This window comes from Pogona vitticeps, chromosome 1 (assembly GCF_051106095.1).
Source record: "Pogona vitticeps strain Pit_001003342236 chromosome 1, PviZW2.1, whole genome shotgun sequence".
NCBI classification, from domain to species: Eukaryota; Metazoa; Chordata; class Lepidosauria; order Squamata; family Agamidae; genus Pogona; species Pogona vitticeps.
Window position 1 is genome coordinate 7367643 of NC_135783.1, and position 15652 is coordinate 7383294.

Sequence of the window (15652 nt, forward strand, 5' to 3'; positions counted from 1 at the left end):
TGACAAATACATAAATGACAATCATAATGCCATTGGTGTTATTATTAATAATAACTATGTGCCAACAAGTCAGTTCTGACTTAAGGTGACCCTTCTCAGGATTTTCTAGCTATGGAGTACTCAGAAGTGGTTCACCTTCCCTTCTCGGCGGTGGCTCCTCGCCTCTGGAACAATCTGCCTCCGGAGATTCGCAGGGCTCCCTCGCTAGGTATTTTTAAAAACCAACTAAAAACGTGGATGTTTAGGCAGGCCTTCCCCCCCAGTTAATTCCTGACTCTCTCCCTTGCTTTCTCTATTATTATTTATTTTGTTTCCTTCTTATCTTACAGAATTTTTAAATTGTGTAAAAATTCCTTTTTTGTATGGTTCCCATATTTTGTATTTTGTGTTGTAAGCCACCTAGAGTGGTTGCAATTGACCAGATGGGTGGGGTATAAATGAAATAAATAAAATAAAATAAAATAAAATTCTTCTTGGGTTGCCCTGAGATTACTGCGCAGCTTGCCCAAGGCCACACAAGCTGGCTCTTCTCCTGAGAGGTGCAGTGGGGAACTGAACTCCTAACCTCAGCCTAACTCACTGAGCTACCCAGCCAATTATAATTAAATAATACTTAGTTACACTGAAACCACTCCTTCTGATAGGGGTTTAAAGTGTACCCTCCATTAAGAATGAAGAAGGAATCAGTATAAATTAAATTAGAAACAGGGAATTGGATATAAGACCACCCAAACTTAGGAATATATCTTGCAGGTTCGATTCCCATCTTTTCTAGCCGTTAGAAGGGGGGAACCACATTACGTTTGGCCTGCCTTTAAATAGTCACTGAAGAAACAAGCCTTCCTTTTGGTACAGAAACACACTGAACAGGGCTTCATCTGAAGAACAAGCTTGGTTTTTATTAAGAGCAGAAAGTCAAAACATTGCTGTAATCTCCAGAAGATTTTGAGTGGCTCAGAAAGCATGCACTAAACCATAACACCGCCTATAAAGTCCTTCAGTCTGATCTGAAAGCAATAATTGGTCTTCAATACAGTTGGACTGACGCAGTTTAGGAGTTCCTTGGTACATCATTTTCACTGTGTGTAGTATGTTCCTGATGAACAGAAGGGCACAAGATCAGTAGAAAGATACTCAATCAACTATCTGTCCTTTGTCAAAAAAGATAATGTAAGAGACCAGCTGAGTTTCAGCATGAAATTTCATGGAGAAATTGTGTCGTTGTTGCTTCCCCTCAAAGCCAAGGTTTGTCTAGTCTAAAAGGAACAGCAGGACTTAGTCTGATATGGAAGTCAAAACTCAAAGAATATCAAACTACCACGTGCTTTTCCAGGGATTCATTCTCCCATTAATTTTTAGAATTTTCTTTGCAGGATTTATTAGTCATCTCTCATGCACCGAGGCTGTTTAGTTCCTAGCATCAACCAAAATGTAACATAAAATCTGCTGAGATCAATGTGATTAATCTCAATATCCAAAGTGTGAACATACACCAACTTAGATTGTCAAATTATTATCTATTGATGAAAGTCTGTAACCCACCCAAGAATTTTATGTGCAGGCCTGGTAATAACTGGAGAGAATTCAACAAATTGTTTAGCAGCTTGCTCTTATAAATCAAAGGGCATCAAGGAGATCTATTTCTTCTAACGACAGAAATGAAAAATGTCTCTTGAATAATATTAACATGCACAGTTTACAAATTTACAATTTTCTCCTTTAAATGCAGACAAAGAATCAAGGGATAGTGTGACTAATTATTATGTAAGGCTTTTGTAATTATACATTATAATTATACAATATAATTTTTACATTGTTCATAGTAGCCATCTTAAAGATAAGCCTGTTAACATCACCTTTTTTTTACAGAGGGGGAAGTGTTATTGATTCTACCATTGGGCATATTGGCTTGATTACATATACTAATAGTTTTTAAGTATATTAATATCTGGAAAGTGATGACACTGTCCAGTTAGTTTGCTGTGATTTCCAAGATATTTCTAACACAAAAGGATTTTATCAAGGTCAACTCTATTCCTCTTAAGAGAAGTAGATGGTTGGAAATTGCCACAATTTGGCAATGGTGTGCGTTACCCACAAAATTCTCGGTCTATTCTCTGCGTCTGGTCATGTCTAGCATACTATATATTTGCATCCATGCATATTCGTGGTAGGAATATGTGAGCCTGCTTCTACTGCAGCGTTTCTTACCTAGAGTTTTGATGTGTGCTGGATTTGTTTTAGCCAAAAATGATTGTTTCACGGGGGATGAAACAGCATCGGCATAGCTTTTAATGCTCTTTCCTTTAACTGGAAAAGTTAGTTAGTTAGTTAGTTAGTTCATTCGTTCATTCATTCATTCATTTGTTCACTCGTTTGCTTGTTTTATAGGCTGCCCTTCTCCCAATAAGGGAGCCCAAGGCAGCTCACGAAATTAAAAAGAATAAAAATAAAACATAACAAATTACATATTTTAAAAATAACTATATGCTAATTAAAATACAATTGAATACTTGAAAGCATGTAAACATGAAAAACTATCTTAGGTAGAAGAATTTGGTCCCTAAAAACTACAAGTCTACCAACTCACAAACACTGCAATGTCAGAAAATGTTCAGACAGACCTCTTAGTCCAATAAATGAAATGAATTACTGGGTCCTCCAGAAATATTCAAGAAGTCTTAAAAGACTCAATTTCTGCCCCCTGTCCCAACTATCAATTAATTATTTTTTTGTTATCCCTGTGTTTGCTTCTGAAATTTCCCAATATCCCATCCGTGTTCTGCCACAAAAGGCTGTAGAACATTACCGTTCCCTTTACAACAGTAGACCAAACCAGGAAACCTGCAGCGATGGTTAGCAATGTAGTCGATGGCCAAACATTTGTGCTTGCATGCACCAAGACAGATCGGTCTTTGTCTGACTTTACCTTTAAAAAAAAAAAAGCAACACACCTGAAATAGAAATCACCAATGTTTGAAAACTGGTTTTGATGCTAACTGCTAGAACTCTTGACATTCCATTGTGGAAATGGAAAAAGACAAAAGTATTTCAAGCCCTCTTATAATGGCCTGCATCTTGGAAGCATCTTCAGAAGTATGCTGACTGCCTCCAGCATGCTTATGAGTATCTGCACCAAGTTCTCCTTTAGAGAAAGTGTAGTCAATATAGAAATCATATAGAGTCTGACAGAGTAGCGGTAGTACAGTTATACACCAGGGGGAGATAACCAGGTATATTTACAGTTAAGTCTTTGTTCTCAGTTCCAAAGTAATGCACAACAGTTTCTACAGAGTTTAGTCATATACCAGAGTCAATGTCCAGTAGTCATATGCCATACATTCCATCCAAGTAGCCAGAGTTCCTCTTCAATACCAAGCACGTAGACACGGCTTTCTCCAGGATTCTCCAGCACAGGAACACAACGACTCTTCTCCACGACAACACCAACAACCCACAAATTGTGTATGCTTGGTCTGCTAGTTTTATCCCAGTATTGACCAATTCTAGGATTACATTCACAGCTGTTTCAATCACCTCAGCTGTATACTTTCAAGCTTTGCTTCTCTTTACAGTACTGATCCTGACAATTATAATTGTCATGTACAAAATTTGATTTAACAATTCTATCAGGTTTAGCCCAAACCTGTCAGAGTCCAGGAGAGGGGAGTTTCAATTATTGTGAATTCTAGTTTTTCCATGGTTCTATTACTTTTCCCCCACAACCAGAGAAATTAAATTGAGTGTGTCCATATAATGGTCAATAGCCCAAACCTGTCAATCTCCTCCAATTGTTAAATCATTAAATTTTATTTATACATTATTTAAATTGTATTTTCATCATTACACAATTTTTACAGTACGTTTACATTTTTATATTCACTTTATTTCATTCCCAACATTTTACATGCTTTTTCATGTTTTGTGGATCCTAATACTTTTGTTAAGCTATCAGCAACATTCTTCTCAATCTCACAATATATCAGTTTTATTAGACCATTTTCTATACTTTCTTTCACATTCTAGTAACATGTCTGTTTCGACCTGCTTTTTACATTTGGAGAATTTGCTATTAGTATCACAGCTTGGTTATCTTCATTTACAGATATTGGATCCTTTAAATTTATTCCTAGATCTTGTGCTAACTGTTTGTAAAATATAAGATCTGTACAGAGTTCTGATAGAGCTGCATATTCAGATTCAGCTGATGAAAGTGATATAAATTTCTGTCTAGCTGTTTTCCAGTTAACTATGCTATCAGCCAAATGTACAGTCATCCCTGACGTGGATCTTCTTGTTACAATGTCATTTCCATAGTTTGCATCTGCATAAGCTGTGATAATCAATTCTCCCTTGGGTTCTATATGTAATTCCTTGTTTTGGGTTTCCTTTAAATATCTTAATACCCTTTTAGCTGCTTGCCAGTGTTTTTCATTTGGCTTGCTTACATTCCTTGATAGTAAGTTCACTGCAATTGATATATCAGGTCTCGACCATCTATTCAGATATAATAGACTACCAATCAATGATCTATACATATCACTATCACATTCAGGTCCTGTCACATTTTCTTTTTCAAATTCTACATTCATAGGAGTTATAGCACCCTTGCAATTTTCCATATTACCGTATTTGCCGGCGTACAAGATGACTTTTTGGCCCTGAAAAACATGCCTCCAAGTGGGGGGTCGTCTTGTACGCTGGGTGCATGTCTAGCAAACCCTCCCTCTCTCCCAGCAAAGTCACTTACCTGGTAGTAAGACCCAGTAGAGCTCCACTCCTAGCCTGGGAACAGCCTGACTCTAGCGCCGAACAGCTGACTGTCAGAACAGCAGAGAGGTGGCAGCCATTTTGAGATGTGACCCCATGGCTGCCTCTCCAAAATGACTGCCACCTCCGAAAAGGAACCAAAAGGGGCAAAAGGAACTCTCCCCATGATGCAGCCAAAGCAGAATCATGCATGCGGAAGAGGGGGTAGTCTTATACGGCAAGTATATAACAAACTCTACATTCTGAGTGGGAATGTTGGGGGGACATCTTATACACCCAGTCGCCTTATACACCGGCAAATATGGTATATTGCTTCAGTAACTTTAGTATTTTATTTCTCTGTGCTAATTTGAATCCTTTATCATACCTCTTTGTTTCAACTCCTAAATAGTTTTTAATTTTACCCAAGTCCCTCAATTTGTAGTTTTTCTTCAGCATTATTGACAGATTTTTCATCTCTTGTAAATATGGCTATGTCATCTACAAACACCAAAATTATAGCTTTCTCATCCCTTTTGGTAAATAAACATGGATCTGCCTTGCCTGGTAAAAATCCATTACCTATGAGTGCTTTACTTAAATGCTGATTCCACTCATACCCACTCTGCTTCAATCCATACAGGCTTTTCTTTAGTAACCAACATTTACCTTTCTTCTCTATGTTTGGTGGTAACTTCATGTAAATAGTGTGTTGTAAATCTGCATTCAAATAAGCTGTTTCAATATCCACATGCCTCAAAACTAGATTGTGTTTGGCTGCATATGCTAACACAAACCTCAAGGTTTCTGGCCTCAGAGCTGGTGCAAACACCTGGTCATAATCACTAGTTGTCTGACAGTAACCTTTTGCAACTAGTCTTGCCCTGTATCTCAGATTGCCATCAGCGTCCACTTTCTTTTTCAATATCCATCTGCACCCAATAATTTTGGTATTAGGAGGTTGCTCAATTTCTTCATATACTCTGAGCTCTTTTAGAGAATTTAGCTCCTTCTCTAATGCTTCCTTCCACCTATCTGGCTCTACTTTAGGCATCTTGCATATATCTTCATATGTTTCAGGTTCAGCTACATTTAAACAGTAATAGGTTTCTGATTGAGATCTCTCAGGTGGTCTACGTTCCCTTGCAGATCTCCTAGGCATTACTCTCTCCTCCTCAGGAGTTTCCTTTTCTTCTGATGTAGAAGCTAATTCACTATCTGGCTGCAGTTCAACAGATTCTGACTCTTCCTTTATTCCCTGTTCTGGCTGTGAGCTTTCCTCATCATCACTTTCCCCATTCTCCTGCATATCATGTGTGTGGATGATGGTCTCTGTAGGCATACTAATCTGGTCCCAGTAGGCATGTTCATTAAATGATGCACTACTGCTAATGACTACTTTGTTAGTTTTGGGTAAACCAAATCTATATGCTTTTCTGTTTTGCTGGTATCCCAAAAAATACATTAGCTTAGCCTTCCTATCACCCTTTCTCCTGGTCTCCTTAGGTATGTGCACCAATGCAGGTGACCCAAATACATGTAGAAATTTTAAATTTGGTTTTCTTCCTGTCCAGATAGTATAAGGTATGTCATTAATCCCACTGTGCCAAAGTATGTTCAAATAGAAATTTGCGCAAAGAATAGCCTTGCCCCAGTAATGGTCTGGAAGTTTACTTCCTCTTATCATGGCCTCTACCATGTTTTGAAGTGTTTGGCCTCTTCTCTCTATAAATGCATTCTGCGTTGGAGTGTAAGGTGCAGATTTCCTATGAGATATCCCATGCTTTCTCAATATAGACTGGAACTTAGCATTTGTGAATTCAGTCCCATTATCTGTCTGAATCTCCTTTACTTTTCTGCCTGTCTTTCTTTCCACAAATTTTAACTATTTCTCCAATTCAAGGTATGTTGATCCTTTGTCCTTCATCAAATAACAGAATCCGAATCCAGACTTCTGGTCTTGAATTGAAAGAATGTACTTTGCTCCTCCCAAAGATGCTCTTTTAGGGCCTATTAAATCTATTGATACTAAATCTAAAATGTTGTCAACTTTTATGTTACTGTGTTTTTTAGCAGGAGCACATTTACTTTTAGCTACTTGACAGGCTTGGAAATTAATGTATTTATCACATTGCCTTACATTCACTCCAGTTGAATTTTCTATAGTCTTACGTAATGTCTTATAATTTGCATGCCCCAATATTAAGTGCCACAGGTGAATGCAATCTTTATGAGGATTTACATTCTCATAGACATTATTTGCCTTTACACTGTTCAATCTATATAGATTGTTTCTGATATAGCATGATAGCTTTTCATTCTTTTCTCCAGTAATTATACATTTACTCCTATAGAATGTGCTAATAAATCCCTCTTTGGCTAATTGGATAACTGAAAGTAAATTGTGTTTTAGCTTTGGCACATATAATACATCTATTGGCTGTGTTAAACATGGTAATTTTACTTTACCTTTGCCCATAATTTTGTCACTTACTCCATCAGCCAACATTACTTGCTGATCAAACACTGCCTTAAAATTGGATATCAACTTCTTCTCCTTGCACATGTTAGCTGTTGCCCCTGAGTCTACAATCCATTCTTCATGGTGGTTGTTGTTATAAATAGTCTCTGTCAGGTTTGATGCATCTCTATCATGTCGTGGTTGTTTTCTTTCTTCTTAAATTTACAATCTTTAATGAGATGTCATCTGGAACCACAGGAATAACATCTCCTCCCAGGTTGGAGGTGACCTCCTCCTCCCTAATTTCACTTGGTTTGTTTTTCTCATTAGAGGTTTTGGAGTCACGTAGTTGCTGGTTATCTTTTCTTTTCTGCTCCTCCTCCAGAAGTCTACTGGCCACATTTAATACTGTCACCTCGGCTTGTGGAAGTACTTCTAAATTTGATAAAAACTGATCATATGTTTTGTCTAGTGATGAGAGAATTGTGAAAGCTTCCTGTAATTCAGTAAATGTGATATTTTTCTCTCTCAAGTCCATTATCATTGTTTTCATTAGTTCTAAATGCTGCAGCATGCTCCCGCCAATTTGCAATCTGGTACGAAATACCCTTCTTGCAATTTGGATTTGGCTTCCAATGCTGACTCGTACAAAAAGTCTCCTTAAATCCTCCCGTGCCTGCTTTGCAGAAGCTTGGCCTCTAATATGGATTAGGAGACGGTCTTCTAGAGTCAACCCTATTATTGCAAGTGCTTTGGAATTTTGTTTCTTTTTTCTCTCATTCAGCACAGTTGGTGTGTTCTCTATAATGTCCCATAATGATTCCTTCTGGAGCAGTAATTGGACTTTTTGTTGCCAAGTGGAGTAGTTATCTCCATTTAGCTTCCTAATACTCAGTCCTGACATTTGCATTTCACTTGCCATTTTCACAAACTGCAGACAAAGCTCTTTTTACTCACTTCTGCTGCTCAATTACCTCTTGGCTCTTCTATCTGGATTTACTCAGGTCAGCAATTTCACTGATATTTTCCTGGGCATGTTCCTGGGTGTACACCTGGGCCCATAACCATTGACAGAGTAGCGGTAGTACAGGTATACACCAGGGGGCGATAACCAAAAGATCTTCCCTGAGATGATGAAGACGCCAAGCACCAGAATAGTGTTGATAGCAGATGTTGTATTATTTACAGAATATAGGTATATTTACAGTTAACTCTTGTTCTCAGTTCCAAAGTAATGCACAACAGTTTCCACAGAGTTTAGTGCATATATCAGAGTCAATGTACAGTAAATAAGTTCAGTAGTCGTATACTATACATTCCGTCCAAGTAGCCAGAGTTCCTCTTCAATACAAAGCACATAGACACGGCTTCCTCCAGGATTCTCCAGCACAGGAACACAACGACTCTTCTCCACGACAACACCAACAACCCACAGATTGTGTATGCTTGGTCTGCTAGTTTTATCCCAGTATTGACCAATTCCAGGATTACATTCACAGCTGTTCCAATTACCTCAGCTGTATACTTTCAAGCTTTACGGTACTGATCCTGACTATTACTTATTGTCATGTACAAAATTTGATTTAACAATTCTATCAGATTTAGCCCAAACCTGTCAGAGTCCAGGAGAGGGGAGTTTCAATGCTTGTGAATTCTAGGTTTTCCATGGTTCTATTGCTATTCCCCCACAACCAGAGAAATTAAATTGAGTGTGTCCATATAGTGGTCAATCCCTATTTCCCAAGTATACTGAAGTAGAAGACATGATGCCACCAGCCAGGGGAGATTGCAGATAATTAAAGAGTTCCTGCTTCAATCCAGGGGTTTATATTACTCACATATAATCCGTTTTATTGTCTGTGATTTGCGTGAGCCCTGGGATGGAAGCTAGAACTATTTGATCAATGGCTATCTGCAACTGTCAGTAACCTCGTCTCCCTTAGTGCAACATCCTTTGCACAACAGAATGTAAGCCATAACTTTTGAAGATGTCTTACTTCACATTGGTTTATATCCATCCATTTCTAGGCACAATTCAAGGTGCTCATTCTAACCTTAAAAGCACTAAACGGCTGGGGTCCAAGCTATCGAGAAGACAGACTCTCTCTTTCTGAGCCTGCCTGGGTTTTAGGATCATTAGGGGAGGGTTTTCTCTTGGTGGAGACACAGGAGAGGGCCTTCTCTGTGGCTTCTCCCAGACATTGGAACTCCCTCCCACTGGAAGCCAGCCTGGCCCCATCTTTGCTATCCTTCCGCAAGCAGATGAAAATCTTTCTCTTCAGACCAGCTTTCTCTGAGTGACCGGCTGCCTGAGTGGGGTTTTAAAATAGACTGTTGAGCCTTATTGTTTTAAATGTGCTTTAGTATTGATTTTATTTCCATTTTTAATTAAATACTTGTTTTAATTCTTTTTAAATATTTGTAAACCTATGGTTTTTAGCTTTTAAATATTGTATTCTTTATTATTTCAGCTACCTTGAGTTCTTTTTAAGGAGAAAGGTGAGATAAAAAGTATTTTAAATAAATAAATAATCATGCAAACACATACACACACACAGTCCTCATACATCTTCATCCAAAGATTTCCAAATCAATCCTCATTCTTCTAGCAGATAAATAAATCTCAGGAATTTTACCTCTGCTCTCTTGACAGCAGTAGACAAGGCCATCGACAGGACAGTGTGTGTTTTCATCTATATATTCACCATATGCACATTTGGGTTTGCATGTCCCCACGCATTTCATGGCTGCAGGATGAATGGGTGCCGCGGCCACTTGATCGAGATCGGAAAAAAGAAAAAAAATTATTGGCGATTAGGCATCCTTCAGTCTCAAGAGACTATGGTCATGTATGGAGGGCGTGGAACAGTGTCTAGTGTGGCTGAGAAGGTGAAATTCGAGAGTGATCATCCCTTCCATACTGAAGACAAATACAATCTGTCTCCTGTCCAGCTCCCTGGTTTTGCTTGTTTCAGGACTGCTCGTTGCCTCAGCAAATACAGATTTTCAAACAGGAAGGTTGGCAACCCACACAAAATAATGGAATCTGTCAAAACCCTATGTCCCGTTCCTAAAATCTACAATTTTTTAAATTTTCAAATTAAAACAAGCAGAGAATCCTAGGGAAAAAAAGTCTATTTCCTCCTTCCCCTTCTCACTCCGAAATTTTGTCACCCATTCTGCATGACCCACGAAAATGATAAGGATAATAATTATAATCTAAGCTTGCATCATTATTGGCCTTTTGAGTATTATCTCTGTATTTACGACGGTAGGTAAATATCCCTCATCTAGTTTATCGGCAGTTTGGGTAGAGGCTTACCTAAAGTTTTGATGCGTGTTGGGGCCATTTTGTCAAAAGATGAAGGCAGCTTTGCAGTTAAGAGATTTTTGCCTTGATTTTGATGGGTCTTCCCTTTAAAGAGAACACATACAAGGAATTGTCTCTCTCGACCATATATTTCTGAACTCTGTATTTCAGCCTTTGGGGAAGGAACGCTGAAGTTGTTTCCCCATTCTCCTCTAGTTTTTCCACACTGCGCTCACATCAGACCTATTCCTGGAAGAGTTTTCCTAGAGTCCAGAGATGTCAGCCAACATAGACAACTTCTTCTCGCACTAAGAGCCCCATGGCGCATTGGTTACACTGCAGTACTGCAGTGGAGCCTCTGCTCACAAGCTTAATTCAATCTCAAAAGGCTCAGGTAGCTGGCTCAGGGTTGACTCAGCCTTCCATACATCAACTGAGTACCCAGCTGTGTTCTTTGCATATCTATGTCATAAACCGCCCAGACAGTGCTCTACCACAATAAAGCAATATATGCATCGAAACAACAAAAATGGCGACATTACCAGGAAGGCATGAAGACAATATTCCTCAAGTTTCTAATTAAAGTGTCTAGGATTTTTCTCACAGCCCAGGCTGCAAATTCCTCACTGTGTTCCTGCTTGGCTTTCCAAAAACATTGTTTCACCATGCATGAAGCATGGCGTTCATACTCTCTCACGCACACTTCCCTACCCTGGTATACAGATGCTTGCCAATCAGCTCTTACTCTTCCGGAAGACTAAAAATTCTCGGAAATATTACCTTTACGCCATTGACAGCAGTAGACAAGACCAGGAACACTGCAGACGGCATTCGGATACTCATATTCTCCGTAGCCACAGGTGGCTTTGCATTTTCCTTGGCATCTCCTAGTTACAGGTCTGGTGGGCCCTGAGATAACTTGAAACAACAACAACAACAAAAACAAGAGAGGAAAGAAATAGGACTCTTTAAACAAGAAGGCATCAGCAACATCTCTCTCTCTCTCTCTCTCTCTCTCTCTCTCTCTCTCTCTCTCTCTCTCTCTCTCTCTCTCTGTGTGTGTGTGTGTGTGTGTGTGTGTGTGTGTGCAAAACATGGGGAATAAAAAAGAAATAACCCAAGTTTAGTTTTAGAAGAGGTGGCTATTTAAGTCTGTGCAAGCATAAAATCAAGGTAAATATGAATGAATATAAACATTAAAAAGACAAAACGTTGTGGCACCGGAAAGACCAAGTGTTATATTTTAATGTCAGTTTTCATGAAACTGAGCCTGTGTCGCTTATGTTTTCTTTAATGGATCGTTGTACCTTTCTGCTTTGAGTGTGTTTTGATGCAGCGTGTGTCTTTTAATAGGTTACTTGTTCGATCCTATTTTGTATTCATAATCTCACCAAGGTTTAGCTTTAAAAACTGTCTTTCAATGGCGTAAGCCACCCTGGGTCCTTTTTGAAGTATTTTAATTTGATTGATTGATTGATTGGTTGGTTGGTTGGTTGGTTGGTTGGTTGGTTGGTTGGTTGGTTGGTTGATCGATCGATCGATCGATCGATCGATCGATCGATCGATCGATCGATTGATTGATTGATTGATTGATTGATTAAATCATAGCAGTCTTTAAGTTGGCACAATGTTTTGTCTCCTTTATTTTTATTTTGTTTTCATTCAAAAATCATCCAGCTCATCAAGGCAATAGGCCCAGCTCCAAACAGCTAAAATGGCTGCCATTTCTACTCAGAAGAAGCCGACAAGACTGCTTGTCCGTGTCCTTGGAGAATCCAATTCCAATTTTTTTTCTGTTCAAGACGTTTACAAAGCCATTTGTGCGTTCTCTCATTTTGTGTCACAAATGCTGGACATTTGTCACTAGAGATGGGCACACACCGCTGGTTCTTTTCTCAGCAGAAAAGCTCTTTGGCGCTTGCCAACCCACCTTCTCCAGTGGGTGCCCACTCAGAAGCAGGACCCCAGCTGCCCTGCCTCCTTCAGGTGCTGCCTCTCTGTAGGTGGACATCGGAGGAAACTTACCACCTGCTCAACCGAGAGGCAAAATAGCACAGTTCGACAGTCCATGTCCATCTCGGAGAGATTGTGGAATTTCCCACCCATTCTGGATGGGAAATTCTCATATTTCCAACCCACTCTGCATTTCACTAAATGTCCCTCCCCTGTCTTATCCCCTATTAAGAGTATTTGAATATTATCTCTTCCTTTACAGCTTTAGATGCAGCATAGGATTCCCCTGGAGCTGCATATTCATTTTGGGAACAACGTGGGTTAGCTCAGCCAGCATTGCTTACCTAGATCATGATTGGGTCTTGACGGTACATTGCCAAAGGAGGAAGAGGGTTTATTGCCATAGATGCTGTACTGACTCCCTTTAAACAGAAAAGATAAAATACTTCAGTCTCTCAAGAGGTACAAGTCTACAGATGTCCAAAGACTTGGACGTTCAGAGAAGTCTGTCTGTCCGTTTTGTCAAACCAAATTGAACAGTAAGTCCATCCAACAACCATCTAGACTTTTGTAAAGTTACTTATATATTCTCTCATCGGGCTTCACATTACTTGCCTATCAAAGTATCTCAACCTGTAATCCTATAATGAATCATTTAGTTATTGACATATAATGCATGTGACTATTATATCTCCATTGAATATCAGGAAACACTTCCTAACTGCTAGAGCCGCAATGGAGGATTTTCACCTAAAGTTAGTTTTTAAGCCCATAGGAGAACATTAAATATGTTTTAATGCGTTTCTATGGGCTTTTTAATATCGCTTAGCGATGAAATCGCTTAGCAGCAATTTTTGCTGCACGGCTTTTTAATATCGCTTAGCAATGAAATTGCTTAGCAGCAATTTTTGCTGCACGGGTTAACATCGCTAAGCGAGGCACCACTGTATTTGAATAGTACCTCTTCCTTTACAGCTTTAGATGAAGCATAGGATCCCCCTGAAGCTGCATATTCATTTGGGGAACAACTTGGGTTAGCTCAGCCAGCATTGCTTACCTAGCTCATGATTGGGTCTTGACGGTACATTGCCAAAGGAGGAAGAGGGTTTATTGCCATAGATGCTGTACTGACTCCCTTTAAACAGAAAAGATAAAATTCTTCAGTCTCTATAGAGGTACAAGTCTACAAATCTCCAAACACTTGGATGTTCAGAGAAGTCTGTCTGTCCGTTTCGTCAAATCAAATTGATCAGTAAGTCAATCCAACAACCTTCTAGACTTTTGTTAAGTTACTTATATATTCTCTCATCGGGCTTCACATTACTTGCCTATCAAAGTATCTCAACCTGTAATCCTATAATGAATCATTTAGTTATTGACATATAATGCATGTGACTATTATATCTCCATTGAATATCAGGACACACTTCCTAACTGCTAGAGCCGCAATGGAGGATTTTCACCTAAAGTTAGTTTTTAAGCCCATAGGAGCACATTAAACATGTTTTAATGCGTTTCTATGGGCTTTTTAATATCGCTTAGCGATGAAATCGCTTAGCAGCAATTTGTGCTGCACAGCTTTTTAATATCGCTTAGCGATGAAATCGCTTAGCAGCAATTTTTGCTGCACGGGTTAACATCACCAAGCGAGGCACCACTGTATTTCAATAGTACCTCTTCCTTTACAGCTTTAGATGAAGCATAGGATTCCCCTGAAGCTGCATATTCATTTTGAGAACAACGTGGGTTAGCTCAGCCAGCATTGCTTACCTAGCTCATGATTGGGTCTTGACGGTACATTGCCAAAGGAGGAAGAGGGTTTATTGCCATAGACGCTGTAGAGACTCCCTTTAAATAGAAAAGATAAAATACTTCAGTCTCTATAGAGGTACAAGTCTACAAATCTCCAAAGACTTGGACGTTCGGAGAAGTCTGTCTGTCCGTTTCGTCAAACCAAATTGATCAGTAAGTCCATCCATGAAGCTTCTAGACTTTTGTTAAGTTACTTGTGTATTCTCTCATCGGGCTTCACATTACTTGCCTATCAAAGTATCTCAACCTGTAATCCTATAATGAATCATTTAGTTATTGACATGTAATGCATGTGACTATTATATCTCCATTGAATATGAGGAAACACTTCCTAACTGCTAGAGCCGCAACAGAGGATTTTCATCTAAAGGTAGTTTTTAAGCCCATAGGAGCACATTAAACGTGTTTTAATGCATTTCTATCGGCTTTTTTAAATCACTTAGCGACGAAATCACTTAGCAGCAATTTTTGCTGCACGGATTAACATCGCTAAGCGAGGCACCACTGTATTTGAATATTATCTCTTCCTTTACAGCATTAGATGAGGCATAGGATTCCCCTGAAGCTGCATATTCATTTTGATAACAACGTGGGTTAGCTCAGCGGGCATTGCTTACCTAGCTCATGATTGGGTCTTGACGGTACATTGCCAAAGGAGGAAGAGGGTTTATTGCCATAGACGCTGTACAGACTCCCTTTAAATAGAAAAGATAAAATACTTCAGTCTCTATAGAGGTACAAGTCTACAAATATCCAAAGACTTGGACGTTCGGAGAGGTCTGTCTCTCCGTTTCGTCAAACCAAATTGATCAGTAAGTCCATCCATGAAGCTTCTAGAGTTTTCTTAAGTTACTTGTGTATTCTCTCATCGGGCTTCACATTACTTGCCTATCAAAGTATCTCAACCTGTAATCCTATAATGAATCATTTAGTTATTGACATATAATGCATGTGACTATTATATCTCCATTGAATATCAGGAAACACTTCCTAACTGCTAGAGCCGCAATGGAGGATTTTCGCTTAAAGTTAGTTTTTAAGCCCATAGGAGCACACTAAACGTGTTTTAATGCGTTTCTATGGGATTTTTAATATTGCTTAGTGATGAAATCGCTTAGCAGCAATTTGTGCTGCACAGCTTTTTAATATCGCTTAGTGATGAAATCGCTTAGCAGCAATTTTTGCTGCACGGGTTAACATCGCTAAGCGAGGCGCCACTGTATTTGAATAGTACCTCTTCCTTTACAGCTTTAGATGCAGCATAGGATTCCCCTGGAGCTGCATATTCATTTTGGGAACAACTTGGGTTACCTCAGCCAGCATTGCTTACCTAGATCATGATTGGGTCTTGACAGTACATTGCCAAA